Here is an 18,507-nt window from a genome sequence, read left to right as displayed (position 1 = left end):
GCTCTCAGAAGCAGCCTGGCCCCGAGCTCAGTAGTCCTAAGTAATCTGCCTCTTGCAAAGGAAAGCTCAGCCACTGCTCCTCTCCGTGAAGCCACTGTGAGTTGGAGCAAAGAAGAGAAAACAAACATGGCGCCGCGTGGCTGTCTGTGCCCAGCCTCTCAGCGGATCCACTGTAACTTCAGAGGATCTTTGTTTTTTCCTCCTTGATAAAATTTTCCTGCTTGTCCCATTGTGTGGAAATCTTTCTTTGTAGACGTATGCCTTTCCTGTACGAATCTTTCATTTATATATTCATTATGTATTTTTAAATGTTTTCCCTGCAGATGGAGAAACAAAAGACATTTCCCTATCCTGCCATTAGGAAAACAGTTGTGTCAAAATAGAGGGCCCACCTCCCTCCCCCGCCCAAATAATCAAGTATTGGGGTACCTAGCTTTTTATCTAGCTTTTTCTGCAAGCTCCCTGTGCAGACCTGCAGCTTTTCTAGGATTTGCCTTATGAAGCTATTTCTTGACTATGTTTCTCAGTAGGATAATGGGTCTGATTTACGTAAAAGCTCCAAGTCTTAATCGCAATAATAAAACAGAAAGTCATGGCAACTGTAGTAAGTGTGAAAGCATACTTGGCTTTTTCAAGGGCACCCTGTCTTTAAGCAGAGGTCTTTTCATTAGCTAAAGGAATCAAACTGAATCACTCTATCTTTGTCAGGCAATGAATTTTGTGAAGTCAAGGAAGCAAAAACTCGGGGGTAGCTAACATAATTTATGCAAAATCATGCAATTAGTGATGGCTCCCCGACACTCCCCTTCCCTCAACACGCCTCTGATGAAACCCATGGTGTGGCGCAGTGCCATCTAATGTAAGTAGTAAACATGAATAGTAAATTACTAATAATCTGGCAAGGCATGCAGAGGACAGGACTTCCATCTTTTTCCCTTTGAGCCGCTCATGCACGTTTGCTAATCTTCCTTGCAAAAATATTGCAAAGATAAATAAATAGCAACTTTGGAAAAGTAACATTCAACAGGATCTGAATGTAATAGATTGCACACTATGAAGAGCAAAAGGCAATCCCTTCCTCGGCTGCGTATTGAAATGGGTTACTTTCTGCTACTGCTGGGGCTTAAGCTTAATAAGGTTATGTCACTTCCATGGACACTCTTCTCACTAGAATGGCCAGGCCCTTGTGATTCGAGTGGCATTTTGAAATCAGGTCCCCAGTGCTGTAACCTTGACAGTCTCCAGCTGGGATACAGAAAGGTAAACCCACTAGCAAGTCCTTGTCCAAGAGAAAACCTCTGCTAGCCCCGGCTGTGTAGCATTCTGAAATGATCACTCTTGGGTGCTCAGCCAAGGTAGGGCTTGCCCAAAGTTCTGTCCTCCTCTTGCCAGTTTCACCTCAGGATGCTTCTGGCAGAATTTGAGCCACCAAGCAGGCAAGGTCAAATTAAAGTGCTTCACTGCTGCTTCTGGCTCAGGGGCCCACGAGGGCGTCCAGGCCCCCGGCACAGACCCGCAGCAGGAGAGGGGAAGGGAGCGGAGCCCTGATCTGCAGATGGGCAAGCGGCACCCATTTCCCTCTTCCTAGCTCCCGGGGCCGCCGCTCCTCCTGCACCCCTGGCACCCCACGATGGCTGGCTCCCGCTCCCCGTCCATATGGGTGCCCAGCAGAATGTTGAGGTCACAGGCTCCGTGCTTTCTGTGAGCAGCCAGGACAGGACGCCAGCCGGGAACCTGAGCATGAACCAGCAAGACGCAGACTCTTGCTCTTTCTTGACTTTGGGCTTCTGGAGCTAGCTGGCTCCAGGGTCCCTCCCCACCCCCCCCCCCCCACCTCCAGCCCTTGCCTGCTTGCTTAGGCTGCAGCACAGGGGGTTGCTTTCCCACGCGTGTGCGGGTCGGAGGTGGGATGCGAACCATCACGAAGCCCCGTGGGCACTGACCCGAGCCTGCAGCCTCAAGGAGGTGCCAACCCTAGTGGAAGAGACAGGCGTTTCACGTGGGCATCTATCTGCCTCCGCTCCGGCTCCAGCCCTGCCTTGCCTAGGGTTGCAAGCACCAGCCCCCCCCCCCAACCCACTCCATCATGGGCTCCCATTTATCTCCCCCGAAGTTAATCACCCCTGCAGGTACTTGCCAGTTTGCTTTAGTTTGGAAAATACTTAAAAAGCCTGGAGATGTTCTGGAGAGAAGGCCGGCCTCCCACGGACACCCCCCTCCCCCGGCCCCCCAGTTCTGCCTGGGCAGGGATCACAGGCGCCCACCAGGCTGTGGCGTTTGTCTGGAGCCTACGTGGTAACCCCAGCCTCTCCCCGGCCGCCCCCAAAGTTGCCAGCTGCCCCTGGGCGCCCCGAGGGTGCCGGGCACGCCGGCCCCGGCCGCGCCTGGCCCCCGGCACAGCGGGCTTGGGGGGCAGCGCGAGCCCGGGTCGGAGCCCGTTCCGTGCCCAGGGCCAGGGGCTGCCGCGGGGGGCGGCGGCGGGCGGCGGGCGCGGGGCTCGCTTACCTTCCGCGGCTCACAGAGAAGTCCAGGTCGGTGCGGCGCCCGGCTCAGGCATGTCTCGCCACGGACCCCGGCAAGCCTGGCGCGGCGCGGAGCACTCGGGGCAGGGCATCCGTGGCGCGCGGCTCGCGGGCCGGCGCGGAGGCAGGATCGGCTCGGGGGTGGGGGTGGAGGTGGGGATGGGGGGGGGGGGACTCGGCCGGCCGCGCGCCCGCCCGCCGCCGCCGCCCGCCCCTCTCCGTTACCCCGGGGCCCGGCCCGGCCGCCCGGAGCCGCAGCTCGCGTCCCTCTTCCCCGGCTCCGCTCAGCGGCGCGCGCGGGGAGGCAGCGCGGAGGCCGGCGGCGCGGGGGACGCCCGCGCGCTCGCTCGCCACGGCCGCCGGGCTCCGCGCTCCCCCGATGTCCTCATTGACTGCGATCGGCGCGGAGCGGAGCGAGCCGGGCGGAGGGGGCGGGCAGGGCAGGGGGCGGGGGAGGGGGAAGTCCTCGCCGGCTGCGGGTCCCGGCCACGCCAGCCCGCGGGGAGACGCGGAGTCGGCGGCGCGGGGAGCCGCGCGGCGCGCCCGCCCGCCGCCCGCCGCCCGCCCGTGCGCTGGGCTGGGCTGGGCTGGGCTGGCACCGAGGCGGGCGGAGCCCCGGGGCCCGCGGGGCGGGGGCGGCGCGCGGGCGGGCGGGCGGCGGGCGGGCGGCGCGGGGCGCGGGGCGCGGTCCGGAGCCCCCTCCCGCGGCAGCCGGGCCGGAGGAGGAGGTGGAAGCCGCCGCCCGGCCGCCTGCGCTCCGCGCCGGCCCCGCCACGGCTGCCTCCTCCTCCGCGGGCTTCTCGGCTGCAGGCGGCGCTGCCTGGCCCGGGAACTTGTTGAGTCTGCCCTGGAGCTGCTGCCTCTGGAGCAGCCAGCGGGCGGGTGGGGACCCCGTTCCCGGGTTCTCCGCCATGCCAGCAGGCAGCCCCCATGCGACTGTGAAACCCCAGGCGCAGGGGGGCGCACAGGGCTCCTTCGCAGGGGGTCGGGGCATGTTGCTCTGCCCCGGCCGACCTGAAGTCCACCTTGGCAATGTGGCATGGAAGGCCGAGGGGCTGCGCGTAGCCCGGGGTGTGTGTGCGGTGGTGGGTGGGGTGCCTGCCAGCCGGGTCTGTTGCATCCTGACATTCCCAGGCACTCCGGAGCAGGCCCTGCTGCAGCTCCTGGCCAGGCCCTCCAGGGTGCCCTGCGCCCCGTGCCTGGGCCACAGATGCCCGGGCTCCCCGGTTTCCTCCTAGAATGGACCTGTGGCTTGAGCGCTGATTACTCCGTATATTTCCCACAAGGAGGGGGGAAACCCAGACGCGTCGTTTTAGCCCACAGAGCACCGTACCGGATGTGGAGCGGGAGTCGGGAGCACCGGTGCCCTGTGCTGTCACCTGCCCGGGTCCCCCCCTCACGGGGTGACACATCAATGTGCTCGCCGGTGCCTGCCCCGCCCCGAGGCCCAGCATCCCCCAGCCCGGGCTGAGCCATTGCTCCTTCTTTGCCATTGAGCCTGACCCGGCCTGGCTCCTGGCTATCTAGTGGCCGTTCAGTGTGGCTTGACATGAAATGTGGTTATGAGTCTTCACGTGGACGTGTAGGCAGATATCCCAAAGGCACAATGCCCTCCAGCCCCATCCCTTTGCATTTTGCCCCTCAGCGGGGTTCAACACCAAGCTCCTTAGGAGCCAGATATACCTGGGAAGGGAATGCCGGGCCTGGAGCTAGCGACCCTGCCCGTGTGGCCTTTGAATGCCCTCCAGAATCCCTCAAGTCTGACCCTGGGCTGGTGTACCTCTCTGGCTGACCAGGAAGGCAGTTTGGGGCTGGGCCGGGAGATAGGCCTGGTTATGTGTGGGCAGCCTAGCAAGCCTGCAAATGTCTGCTGCTCAGAAGGGAGCCAGAAGGGGGTGTCTAAGACTTGGGGATGTGTAGCACCAGGTCTCAGGGTTTCCTGCAGCTTCGCTCTGCAGACCTTTCCTCCTGGAGCCCAGAGCTCTGGGACCCTCCCAGGGGATTGACGACAAGCCTTGCTCCATCGCAAGGCCATCCATCAAAATTTGCATCCCATCTTCTTCAACCTGCCATTGAAAGCTGCCAGGAAACTTGGAGATGGTGCTGTTGATCATGGAAAGCTTATGCTTTACGGACAATGAGTAAAACCAGATTAACGCACAGCACATACAGGAGCTCAGCTATAGGATGCACTGGAAACCAGGTTTTTTTTTTCTTTTTTAAAAATTTTTATTATCAAACTGATGTACAGAGAGGTTACCGTTTCATACGTTACGCATTGGATACATTTCTTGTACTGTTTGTTACCTCCTCCCTCATTCCCCCTCCCCCCTCCCCCTTTCCCTTTCCCCCCCACGAGTTGTTCAGTTCATTTACACCGAACAGTTTTGCAAGTATTGCTTTTGTAGCTGTCTATCTTTTTTTTACCATGGGTCTCGCGATTTTGTTATTCCCTTTCAATATCCTAGTTCTAATACCAGTATAAACCAGTTTTAAAAAACAAAACTCCAAGAATAATGTTACTTAAGATCTCCATCTATATGTGTGGAAAGAAAATGAAATGTCGTAATTAGCAGCTCAGAGTTTACCTGACTGCTCTAAATTGTGCGGTTGCCTAATAGACTTCAATTGTTTCTCTAACTTTATTAAAACCATTGCTATCCTTCTTTACTGAGTAAGAAACCATTTACCCGAGGGATCACTTAAGTGCAGTCCCTAATGTCACAAGTGAAATTATTGATGAAAGCCTGCCTTGCTGGACTCTTGAGCATGGATAGAGTGCTACCTGGGGTAGGATAATGTTCTGATCTTTAAAATAAGCATTTTGTTGGGGGCTAGCTAGTGCGAAAAGAGATTTGGCCACTTTCCTGCCAATAGGCCTGCAATACATTATTATTTTATGGACTGAACATATGTATATTTTAAGGGTTTGTAATGAGCCCTTATGTTCATCTTCTTCAGAACAAGAGTGAAATAATAAAAAGAAGATTCACTTTAGAAATCAATTGGATATAGATTGGTTATATATATACATGTAATTATATATACATATACATTTATAGAAGAACTTTTGCTACAGAAGGTAGACTTGCAAAGGAAAATAGCTGTTTTTCAAGTGGGATTTCCTGAAGGCAGAGACATCTAGAGAATAAAAATATAAGGAAGTGCAAGACAGCTAACAAATCAAAATATGTGAGTCTCTTTTGCCTACTTCTTGGAAATATGCACATGTTATAAGGAGAATTGCTAGAATTCCAAGCCTACAATGCACTGAGCTTTGCCGTCTTAATTTCCACATTAAGAAACTGTAAGAATATGTAAACCAGAGATGTTTAAGAATGTCCTTGCCAACATTGTGAAGTTCCAAACTAGAAGTAACCTAAATAGCTATCAACAGCAGAATAGATAAAATTTATTTTATTTTATTTTGTGGAGTGCTACATACCTGCAGTTTTAGCTGCTGATACATGAATGAGCGTAGAGGACTGTCGTAAGCATTCTGAGGCCAGGCGAAGTAAGCAAAGCTTTCCTAATGCATGTAGAGGATATATCCATAGGATATATTGTGGGAATGTTTTAAATGAAGTTCACAAAAGCCTTGTAAAATTTATTAAGTGCCAGAGTCCAGTTTCCCACTGGGCTAGGCTAATGGCACAGGGCCAGAGTTCCTTCATTGTTACTGGAGTGTTCTGTGTCTTACGTGAGGTGATTGTGTGCTTGTATTTCTCTCTGTCTCTGTCCCTCTCTCTCTTTCACTCTCCCCCCTCTCTTGTCTCTCTATCTCTGTCTCTGTCTCTCTCTCTCTGTCCTGTAATCCTAGCTACTCAGGAAGCTGAGATCTGAAATCAGCTAGGCAGACGAATCCATGAGACTCTTTTTCTCCCATTAATTACCAAAAGGCAGAAGTTGCGGTGTGGTTCAAGTAGTACAGTGCCAGTGCTAAATGAAAAAGCTAAGGGATAACACCCTGGCCCTGAGTTCAAGCCCCAGTACCGGCACAATGAAAGCAGTCAACGAAGCATCCTCTTGGCCCAGTCGGTGCCACTTCGCTTTTCTCCCAGCAGAGTCACTGTGAACGTGCGCTCCTTAATCATCTCTCCCCGACGTGTGCGCGGCTGCCCATCCGTGAGATGAATTGTGTGTATCGAAGCCATCTTCCTCTCCTGAGCCAAGTGATAGGAAAGGGGTCCGCAGGCCACCCCCTGCCACCAGGACAGCAGCACGTAGGACTGTTGGGGAGCGGGGGCAGGGCTGCTGCCCTGCTGTCACCCGCACCCCTGACGGAGTTCACTTGGAAATGATTTTCCTTCCTCCAACTTTAATGTCCCGGAGTGACTCTAGGTGAGCCCCAGTCTGTGATGAAGCAGCCACGTCCCTGGGCTCGGTCCCACGACCACAGGGACGGCTCTCCTGCCCTCTCCCCTCCCGCAAAGGAGAGCTGGCTCCTGCCCGCGTCTCCCGCTGCGCGGAGAGAAGCAATGCAAGAACAAGATGGGCCGAGTGCTCGGCCTGCTGCCTCGGGATGGTTCCCTTTATCACCCGGGCTGAGTTCTTTTGTATGAAGCCCCCGCTCGGACGTGGCCCTTCCGTGCTTCCGGCAACTACGTCTCCTCTCCACTGGGAAGACATAAAGCTTTGTTTCTGAGTGCTGGGCCACTCGCTGGGATGCTGGGTTTCCCTGGCCTTCCTTTGCTTCCACCGCGAGAGACGGTCTCTATGTCTAGTTGGTTGAGAGAAGACCGACATCTGCGAGACCGGTTGAAATCTCTGGTGTCGTGCATTGCATCACTTGGAAGCTAGCTCTCCGTGGGAAGTGGGGTCTTTTTATGTCTCAAGATAACGGCATGGTCAAGGGATCGCTTCCGTGGTGAGCTGCGGCGTCCTCCTGTTCCCCTGACTCTTTGCTAGCCCTCTAGCCAGTGTGGGCTTTTCTGTCTCGGTCTCCTCACCGGATGCCCAGGCTCTTGTGGACGAGGTCCATGGCTCCAGGCTTTTCCTCACCCTGGCTGGTGCCGCCACCCCTGGGGCCTGCTCCAGGCAGCAGTGCTGTATCCAGGCCAGGACCTAAACTGGGTCCACAAGGGAGGAAAATGGCTTTCAGACTGGTGGGTGGCTGCAGGTCTACCCTGCCAGTGTTGAGGTGGTCCCCTCCCCTCCTCTTCCTCCCGCTCCCCGCCCCCCCTAAAGGTCTGCTCCTTGCCAGGAAGGCCCCAGGGCATCTCTGTGCACTGTAGGGAAAAGAGGAGAAAATGGAGAAGAAGATTTATTTCACTTCTTCCTTTTCCGAAGCTGTTGGAACATGGGACTTTTAGGAAGCTTTGCCTTGGTTGTGTGCCCATAGCATGCTAAGCCTCTGGAGTCTTTGCATGATCTACTTTTGTAATCAGGATAGCTGTGCGGGAGGCTTTGTAAAGCTTTTTTCCCCCAGACAATGGTCAGAATAGGTAAGCAATTTCTCCAAGGTCACACAGCTCCAAAGGGATGGAACTAGACTGCCCTCCCGTTCTGCATATGGCCACACTGCCTGTTCGGGCTTATTATTTTTATCTAACCTTGAGAATGCTGAAGAACATATAAACAGTGTGGTCTTGTCTGTGAACCGAGCATTAGCTACTGACACGCGGTGTTCCTCCTTGGGGACCTGGCCACTGGAGTCCCATTTCCATCCTTACCAGACCCTACGGTACAGCAGGTCCCTGCCTCCCGAGCTCGCCTCCTTCCTTTCAGGCTCTGCTGGGATCAACTGTATGTTCTCAAGGGACGGATATGGCTCTCACCCGAGCCTTGTGCTCCTGCTAAACCCCTATAGAGCGGGATAACCGCTCTGGGGCCCTAAGGAGTGTCTTTGACCTTTATGAGCTGTACCTCTTCTTCTCCCTGAATCAGTTAGTTGTGCTTTGCATTTTAAAAAAAAACAACAAAAAAAAACCCTAGACCCAGGTGCCACGCTTGTGAGCTTAGATACTCAGGAGGCTGCGACCTGAGGATCACAGTTCAAAGCCAGCCAGGGCAGGAAAGTGTGAGACTCTTTTCTCCAATTAACGGCCGGAAAGCTAGAAATAGAGCTGTGGCTCAAGTGGTAGAGTGCCAGCCTTGAGTGCAAAAGCTGAGAGACAGCATCCAGACCCTGAGTTCAAGCTCCAGGACTGGCACAAGTAAAAGTCCCAGAAACAGGAGTGGCTGTGGTCATTCAGCATTTGGATCACACTGTATGTTGCGCCTGTGTGATTTCAGTGACATTATCAGGCGGGCGTCTCCTGAATAACAACTATTAAAATGATCCATCGCATAGACATTCACAGAACCTCCTTTGGGGTTTGCTGCTCCTAAGTGCAGGGGCTCCAGGTTACTTTGGCTTCTGACCAATCCTGAACAACACCGAGGGCTGTCATTTCCGATCTCCAGTGAGCAGCGCAAGTGACTTTAGTTTTCTTTTTTTTTTTTTCCTTTTTAAGATGACTAACACGCTGTGCATGTAATTCTAATTATCTACTCTTGACATTTTTATACTCAGTGCAATAAATTATTTTGCTAATTTAGGTCTAAGAAGTGATCGCCTGACTTTAGATGTTGTGTTTACCTGAATGATGCAGGCTCCTTGGAAAGCAAGACTACGGCTGTGGATGGGCAGGTCGGTCTCCGAGAGGAAGAGGCCTGAGGCTCTTTTTTGTTTGTTTGTTTTAATGCCTAGTTATGGTTGATAAATCTAAAGCCAGGCACAGCCTTTAGGTCCGTTTTTAAAAATAAATATTTCTTTTTTATATACACATTCATACGGAATCCTTGGAAATTCAGTGGACAGGCCCCTACTGTCATTCCATTGCACTGTGACCCACAATCCGCCGGTCTCCAGTTTGCTTCACCTGTGTCCTTTGTGTCCTGGCCGCTTCGGGAGCTGTGTTGAGCTTCAGGTTCGTGTGATTTGGAGGCTTGCCGCTGGGGGTTTATATGCCGGTACGAACTTAGCTTTCGGCTGAAGTCGTAATTGAAAACATATATTAATGTACTTCATCTGCAAGTGGAATTTTGTCCACAGTTCACACGGTAGGGTGGAATTTTGTTTTTCCGCGTTGCTTCCTATTCTTTTTTAAAAAGCCAGCGTTCCGCAGGGCATAGGTGGCTCGTGCCTGTAATCCTAAGGTACTAGAGAGGTATGATCTGAACATCACAGTTCTAAGACAGCCTGGGCGACTACCAGGGGGAAAAAAGCCAGAAGCGGAGCCGTGGTTCCAGTGGTAGAACACTAACCTTAAGGAAAAAATATTAAAAACAAAACCAAAAAAACCCAGCAACGAAAAAAAAACAAACCCACTGTGAGTGACAGAACTCAGCCTTGAGCCAAACGAAAGAAATCCCTCAGACCAGAAGATACACACAAAATGCCAGTGCTTATCACTTGAAATGTGCAGAATGAGAATGTTGTGCATGTGGACTTGGCATCTCAGCTAGCACAGCTCCCCTGTGACCCACTCCCTGACCCCAAAGGAGGCCTCCCAGGGGCCCTCCGGACCTCCCAGGTCTGAGGAGGATGAAGAGTCTTGAGATTCCTGGACTGTGCTTTCCTTCAAGCGATAGAGCTAAGTCATGGGGAACTTTTCCTCATTACTGGCCTTTGGCTCACAGTTTGGGTGGATTTAGGTAAACAAACATGACTGGAGGCTGGTGGCTCACACCTATAATCCTAGCTACTTAGGAGACCAAGATCTGAGGATTGAAGTTTGATTTCAAAATAAAGGTTCAATTGTGATCAGTCAATCATACCTCCACCATGATCTTCTTAATGGTCGCCTTGGCCCAGTTTAGCCTCTACTTTGTCTTCTTGCCACCTGTCCTGAGTCCAGATCTCTCTCTGCCCTTGAAACGTGGATCTCCTTGTTAGATCTCATCACGTTGGGAAAAGGTACAATTGTCTTTTTGTGGCCCGCCTTGGGTTGCAAGTACTGGTGAGTCCCGACAGCCTAGGAAAAGACGGAATCTATTGATGATGTATTTTGCTCATTGGCTCCGCATATGGAAATGAAGAAACACATTTTAATGGTACTTTTATCCCCCTTCCCAGTGGAGTAAATATTGTCACATGAAATGGCTGCTGATACTTCCTAGTCCCTTAAAATAAGACGTGTGATTCATTCACACCATGAAAATAGTAAAGAGCTGACGTCTTCACCTGCAGACTCGTAAGTCACTGGCTCTTTCCTTTTTGGTCCTTGGGTGTTAATGAAGTTTTTCACTTCCGGAGCTTTCTCTGCTGCTGACTTCAGTGTGGATGGGAGATTGTGTCTTTGGCTGCCTGGTTGGTGCTCTGGGTTCAGACCTGGGGGCCTGTGTGTCTTTGTGCAAGCTAGTGGATTCTGTTTGTTACCTTAGACAGGATCTTGCTAGCAAGATTGGATCTATAGAATAGAGTTGAACTCTGTCTTCCCATGTCTTTGGTCATGGCCCCTCCTGCCTGAGTAAGTGGGCAGACAGGGTGTAGGACGTGTCTGGCTGAAACCTCCTTCTTCTTGCACATTGGACGTGGTTGGAGTTTCCTGTTGACTTCTTTTGCTTCATTTAGGGCAACTCTACACTTCTGGTGTTTAAGGACACTACCGTTTAAATTCAGCTTAAACTCTGATGCATCTGACAAGTGTTGGAACATAGGCAGTGCTTGCTGAGAAATTTAAATAGGCTCTATTAGTGCGGAAGTAATATTTAGGTAGCACATAAAGTGCAGAGGTCCTCCGTAGTCTTCCCTACTCCTTATTTCCTGACAAGCATGCCTGATCTCTACATCGGGATACATTGAAATCGGTCATTTTAAGAGTTGCTCTACAAGTGTAAAGCTGACTTTGACTATGAACTTGTGACTTATCAGCAAGAGCATGGATAAGTTTTACTCGGTGAAATATTCCTTTTCATTAGGGTGACCTTCAAATAGCTGCTGTTTTGTTTATTTTTGCCAGTCCTGGGCCTTGGACTCAAGGCCTGAGCACTGTCCCTGGCTTCTTTTTGCTCAAGGCTAGCACTCTGCCACTTGAGCCACAGCGCCACTTCTGGCCGTTTTCTGCATATGCGGTGCTGGGGAATTGAACCCAGGGCTTCATTCATTCGAGGCAAGCACTCTTGCCACTAGGCCATATCCCCAGCCCATAGCTACTGTTTTCATTGGAGCATTCAGATGGTTATAAATTACTTAGGACATGACTTTCACATACATGTATTACATTAAATGTAATCTTATTTATGTACATGTACGTATATCATATGTATGAGCATTTTCTTCTATTCTGTCTCCAGAGTTGTGTGTGTCTGATTTCTGAACACATGTCACAGGTAGGACTGCCGGGTCAGGATCTGGGCTTGCAGGTTCACTCTGTCCCTCTCTGTGTTCTGGGGGCATTTTCAATAGACACAGGAGCTCAGTAAGAGCAGAGGCGGCCACAGTTCTGTGTGCCCAGAGCTCCACAGTCTTATTCTCATCGTTTGGGCCATATCAAGAAGTATGAAGTGTTAATGGAGCATACAACCCGAAGAGCAGGCCATGCTTTCAAGGGAGGAGCCCTTGTCTACAGCCTTTTTCGAAGTTTTGCTACATAAGAGCTTATTAAAAAGGAGCATCAGGTCTCAGCCTCCTAAGAAGCAAGAATTACAGGTGTGTGCACCAGTGCCTGACCCAACCCAGCTTTTAGTAGACATGCGTTGGGCTTGTTCATTTTCACATTGTACCCAAGTGATTCGGGGGCACTTTTGGAGGACTCGGAAATGCTGTCACATTCCCTCCGAGGAAGCAGCTGGGTTTATTCTTGCACGTATGGACGACATGGGAAATTCTCATGTTTGGGATGAATGTTAAGAATCACCTCCGTGTTGAGTGGAAGATTCGTTCTGGTACCTGGTGCAAACATTTTCTTAATGATTTCATTCTCAGTAGTTGAGGCTTTGTGTGTTGTAGCATCTAGGCTATGAAAACTCATCTCTGCTGTTGAAGCTAGGAAGCAGTGACAGACAATATGCTACCTCCCCAAAAAAACCTCCAACAAAACTAATCTGTGACCTAAGTGCCAGTAAAATTTTATTTAGAAAATCCGGGAAGTGGGCAGATTTGTTTCCCAGAGCACTTTCCCAAGGCCCCTCCCTTCCTTGTAACTTACATGATCAGAACTGTGATACTGTAGGTGGACTTTTAATTTTCAGGGTGAATTAAAGCATGTGATTCATTACAGGCAGATATAGCTTCTCATGGCTGGATCCAAGGCTGAACTTCCCTACCACATCTGGGATTTTGGTAGGCAGAACAACGTAAGCAGATATTCTTTCTGGGGAGGAAAAGGCAAAGAGACGTTCATCCATTAGTGTTTGGGTGACAAAGGACAACTCTATGACTCAAGACTCATATTCTTGGGCAGCTGTGGTGGTGGACTCCTATAATTCCCATCATAGGAGACGCGGAGATGGGAGGGTCCCAGCTGCCAGCTGGGGCAAAACTTAGCGAGATTCTATCTCAAGGAAAAAGGTCAATCATGACAACAGAAAAGCATTGGGCTTAGCAAAATAGTTATCACTATAAACCGGAGTCATTTTGCATTGGTAACTATGGGAATAATGAAGTTGTTAGAACCCAAATCCAGTAATCCCTTTAAAGGAATCCTGTGTGTGTATTTAACTCCTACCTAAGTCCCCAGTACCGGTCAGCAATGTATTGTTTATATTGGATTTTTATCTGTGGCTGATTTATTTAAGTGCTTCATGCAACCTAACCTAATGGAATGGCTTTGCTGTAGGCTTTTAAGATGAAAGCTATTATGGTGACTGACTTTATTTTTTTTTAGTCTTGATAGTTTCCACCCAATTGAGATAAATAGTTACGTTTCTATAATTGTTCTTTGTAACCATATGAAACATGATTAATGATTACAGTCATGTGAATTTTTCCCTAAAAGAAGAATCAATGCTCCAAGATCCTTTTTTCATGTTACATACTGGAATATTATCAGAGCCATGGTTTCATGACCTGGAATTATTTTTTCAACATGACGAATTGGTGATAAAAGGGTTGTCGAATTCACCAGAGGTCACTCTTCATTTTCACCCCACGTTGAAATTTCTCAGTACTCTGTCTTCTATGAGTGCTTTGCTCTATTCCCCAAGGATATATGATAAACCTATTTTATAGAGCAGTAGCTTAGTGTTGCCTATTATTAAGTGCAGGGAGCCCCCGTATTCATTAGTAACCATTACTAAATGCTTGCTGTGCATGGGGCTCTAACAAACCAAATGCTACGCAATTCAGGCTCTCTTAGGTATTCTTTTGTTTGTTTATCTGACCATGAGAAGCTTAACCTAGGTTGTATTTTTCTCTAGTGTGTCTAGTTGAAGTAGCAGCTTTGAGTTTATTTCTTTGGATGTCCAGGGGCAGTTCTTCAGTTTTTTTGTTTGTTTTTAACCAACCATCACCCCCTTTGAGAAAGCTGGCTAGTTGCATCTTCTTCCCTTTCAGATGACTCAGAATGTTTCACCAACAGAAGGTGGAAGTGCGAGCTTGCCCTCGAGGTTTCACATTGCAAGTGTATATACGTGTGGCGGAGGAGGTTTTCAGACCTAACTTGGATGTTCATTAAAGATCACAAACTCTGGGGGTCAGCCAGTGTGGGAGCATCTCATTTGAGATCGGTGTGTGTGTGTGTGTGTGTGTGTGTGTGTGTGTGTGTGTGTGTGTGTACACATGTACAAGCCAATCCTAGGGCTTGAACTCAGTGCCTGGGCATTGTCATTTAGCATTTTTGCTCAAAGCTGGCACTCTGGCCTTTGAACCATAGCTGGCGTTTTGCTGATTCATTGGAATTAAGAGTCTCAGGTTTTCGTGCCCCGGCTGGCTTGGAATGGAGGTCCTCAGATCTCAGCCTCCCGAAGTAGCTGTAGCTAGGCTTGCAGGCGCCAGGCACCCGTACCTCACAAGACTGAAGCTCAAATCTGACTGAAGTGTAAAAGGAGGAGCTGGGAGAGGATGAAGGTCTCTCTTCCATGCTGTTGGATGCCAATTCATGGAAGGCAGAGGGGTCCCAGAGAGGACCGAGAGCGCCCCCTGCTGGGTGGTCCTCACGGTTCCCTGGGAGGTGGGGTGGTCGATCAATTCCCTTCTTTCTCTCCCCCTGGAAGGGAGCTGCCTTTCCTGTTTCAAGGATTGATTTGGAAGGGGCCCAAGGGCTCCAAGTGCCAGACGATGACTCCAGAGATGTACTCGGCGGGCGGGACGGAGGTCCCCGGCGGCCCCTGCCTCTGGGTGACATCACGTGACGTTATCATGCAGTGGCCATCTTTGGGGTCCCCCCTCCACCCACCAAAACATAGAAAGACAGATTTCTTCTCTCAGTGCCTTGCCTCCCATGCTGAGAGAATGAGATTTTTTATGAAGTCTTCCGTTTGGTGGTTATGGCCCCATTACCGATGGCAAGTACTGTAAAGACCTCGTCGGGCTGCCGTCAGCACCAGCTGCGGCACCGTCGATGCCGCCCAAGTGGCCCCCGCTGGTCCCCGCCAACGACTCCCACCGACACCGCGGAGAGCCAAGGAGGTGACGGGAGACATGAAGGGGCTGTAAAGGGGCCCAGGCCCGAGGATTTCTTCCGAAGGAGGGAGGACGCGCGACCGAGGCTCACCCTCTCGGAGGAGGGCTTGCTGGCATTCCTGGCAGATAGCTCAGGCTGAGCTCAGGAAGCCCGGAAACGGATGTCTTCGGGAGTGGAGGCGGGGCTGGTTGCTGTGCCCGGTCTCCACCCTTGGGTCTCCACCGTGTCCCTGGGTCCTGTGTCTACACTGCTGCTAGATGCTACAGGGACTGCTGGAGGCCCTCACCAGGCCCGCGCTCTGCTCCAGCGGCCCTTGACTGGTACCTTGGGTAATGGAGCTTAATGTAGGCTTCTCTCTCTCTCTCTCTCTCTCTCTCTCTCTGTACTGTCTGTGGTACCCCATCTGCCTCTCGATCTCTGTTCCTCTCTGTGTCCCTCCTTTCCTTCTCTCTCTTCTCCCTCCCTCCCCTCTCTGTTCCCTTCCTCCCTTCTCTCTCTCCCTCTCCCTCCCTTCTGTCTCTCTCCCTCTCAAGTCTCACTCCCTCCCACTGCCCTCCCCCCACCCCCTTCCTCTAAGATTGCTCAGAGTGCTCAAGTGTGAAGCTTGATGGGCGTCCTTAGCCTCTGCGGCGGCCTGCCATCTTCCTAAGTCTCCTCAAAAGAACAGAATCAGAGCTCAAAATATGCTTGTGGCCCATTTCTTCAGTATGCCGAGCAACTTAGTGCCTTAAATATAGTGCATGGCGATCTCTATTTTGCTTTCTTTCCTCATTTCCCTTTACCAGATTGGTGATTTCATTTTATTCAGAAGTCTTTACTGAGACCCACCCTCTTCACTGGTCTTCAGCTTTACGTGACAGTGTTTGGATCGATCAGCCTGCGTTGTAGGGCAGATCTTCAGAATTATTTGTTCTGAGTAACGGAAACCCCTTGCCAGTGGGTGCCCTAAAGCTCCAGCTGGGCTGTGGGGCTCCAGGAGCTCACTCTGGGATGGATGGCTCAGAAAAGCCAAGTGCACCTGCTAGGTAGATGGGGTGTCTTTGTGTGGATTTCCAGGCACAACCTAGCCACTCATGCCTGCACATCACCAAAGAACAACCGGCTAGGGCTCCCCGCTGCTGCCCAGGAACTCTTCATCCCAACACGCCTGCTAATCCCCTCCCAGTGCTCCCGGAAGTCCTCCCGGGCCTTGCCACGCCACCGGAGGAGACGGGACTGTCCGTGTGCTTTTTTATCCTTTTCATATTTCCCTCGGACACTTAACAGCTCTTATTATTGGATTTTCCAGGCATTGACTTTCCTATTGTACAAGTTATCGATTAGATAATTGGTCAAAGAACAGAAATTCAGCCATTATAATTAAAAACAAAGAAAAACCAAGCAAGATGTAGTGAAGGGAGTGCCTGCACTTGGTGAGGAGCGAGGGCGTGCACGGTAGCCCGCCCACCGATCCGGCCGGGCCTCTGGGGTGTCTGCGACCCGGGCTCCCCAGCCTGGCTGGCACCCGGTCCCCCAGCTGCTTCCTCTCCTCATCACGCCTGTCCCCGAAAGCACCTGCTGTCACGGAGTGGTTTGGATTTGCAGAGAGAACCCCACTGGTTTCTCTGACGATGCAGCCGTCTTCTTCCACGAAGGACACGCCGCTCGGGACGGTGCTGGCGGCAGGCAGCCTCCAGTTCCCGCCGCTGCGGACACCTCGTTCCGAGGCGCTCTTCCTCCACTCACGCATTCACGCCAGTACCAACGCGTGAGCTTTTCCACTCAACATGGGCGCTCCGCCTCGAAGCCCGCCCTCCACTTCCAGCTTTTCGGTGGTCAGTTGGAGATAAGAGGCTCCTGGACTTTGCTTCCCTGGCTGGTTGTGGGTCATAGTCCTCATAGCTCAGCCTCCTGAGGAGTGACGGTCATACGCGTGAGCTGCCAGCACCTGGCTATTCTTCCCGTGTTTGTCCCTGGGCTTGGGACTTACGGTACAACCCTCTCTTGCAGTGTCTTCCAAAGACAGCAAGGAAGTCCGGGTCAGCCTCACAGGGCCGGGGAAGCCCCGGGCACGCGCACTGCTCTGGGACCCCGCCGGGGTGGCGAGGTGAGGTGCAGAGAACACATTTCAGTTCGTGGCTGGCTTATCGGGAGGTGTCCCCAGTGCGAGTTGGGCAGCCTGTGCATTGTAATATCCCAAGCTGTTTTCTTCCTTCTCTGTAATGTACAAAAGCAAATTTTAGTTCACTTAGGTTTTCAAAAATTAGCTATCTTAGGCTGGGAATGTGGCTTAGCGGTAGAGTGCTCCCCTAGCATGCACGAAGCCCTGGGTTCGATTCCTCAGCACCACATATACAGAAAAAGTCAGAAGTGGCTCTGTGGCTCAAGCGGTAGAGTGCTAGCCTTGAGCCAAAAGCAGCCAGGGACAGTGCTCAGGCCCTGAGTTCAAGCTCCAGGAGTGGCCAAAACAATAAAAATAAATGAATGAATGAATAAAAGAAATAAAAATTAGCTATCACAAGCTGGGTGCTGGTGGCTCACGCCCGTAATCCTAACTCCTCAAGAGGCTGAGATTTGAGGATCTTCGTTTGAAGCCAGCTGGGCAGGAAAGCTCGTGAGACTCAGATCTTCGGTTAACCACCGGGAAATGGGAAGTGGAGCTGTGGCTCAGAGTAGTAGAGAGCTAGCCTTGAGCAAAAAGCTCAGGGACAGCGCGCAGTCCCCGATGTCAAGGTCCATGGCTGACCCGTGTCTGCTTGATCACTTTCCTTCCCTGGGGATAACAACGTAAAGGAAGTAGGTTTCTTTGGTTCAAGTTGGCTGATTCCTTAGAACTTTCTTTGGAGGCCTTTGATTTTGTGGCTGCTTGGGAAAACGGTGAATTGTTGCAAGAATGATTTTAGTCTTTGTTCTCACTTTTAAGAAGCATGGTTTTAGGAGCACATTTCTGCTAAACTACAAGTGTGACCATGTGAACTCCATGTCAGAAGTGAGACTTGTGTTTTCACACGTTGTCCTGGGCTTATGCATGCTTGAGGGGGTTTTCAGGGTGCGAGATCATCCACACAGAATGTGAGAATGTGTTTCCATGAGAAGGTGAGGAGCCTTCGGTAGGCAAAGCCAGCGGCTCGTGGATGGGCGCTGCCCTGCACCCTCCCCCTGACTCCCACACGCCTTGTCTCCTTTTCCAGTCACCTGCCTCGCTGACCCTCTTCTCCGGGTGCCTGGATGCCTAGCAATTCAGAGGTCTCACTTCCTGTAGAGCTGTTCTACATAGTTCTGTAGACTTTTCTCCATGAAAGGGTGAATGGGTCAAACCCGTCGTTACCTTTCTGTGCTCAAGGCTCTGGAAAGTTCTTTGCCCTTTGGTGTTGGGACAACAACGTCTTCGCTTATTCTCACTCTCTGTCCACATTCCCCAAACAACAAGGATGGAGACTCCTGCTTTTGTTTCCATG

General features: G+C 51.4%; 2 protein-coding genes across 6 annotated transcripts in view; one reads left to right on the top strand and one right to left on the bottom strand.

Moving 5' to 3' along the window:
* Insyn2a (inhibitory synaptic factor 2A) overlaps positions 1 to 2,647 on the bottom strand; it is a 57,545-nt gene extending 54,898 nt beyond the window's left edge. For all 3 annotated transcript variants that reach the window (XM_048338034.1, XM_048338036.1, XM_048338037.1), the window contains exon 1: positions 2,506 to 2,647. The gene's annotated coding sequence lies outside the window, so the exon portion shown is untranslated. The remainder of the gene's footprint in view (positions 1 to 2,505) is intronic.
* Dock1 (dedicator of cytokinesis 1) overlaps positions 1 to 18,507 on the top strand; it is a 407,862-nt gene that overhangs the window by 216,323 nt on the left and 173,032 nt on the right. The gene's annotated exons all lie outside the window — the stretch shown is intronic.

This window comes from Perognathus longimembris, chromosome 2 (assembly GCF_023159225.1).
Source record: "Perognathus longimembris pacificus isolate PPM17 chromosome 2, ASM2315922v1, whole genome shotgun sequence".
NCBI lineage: Eukaryota > Metazoa > Chordata > Mammalia > Rodentia > Heteromyidae > Perognathus > Perognathus longimembris.
Note: the sequence above shows the minus strand (reverse complement) of the source record. Positions and strands in the feature narration are given on the sequence as shown.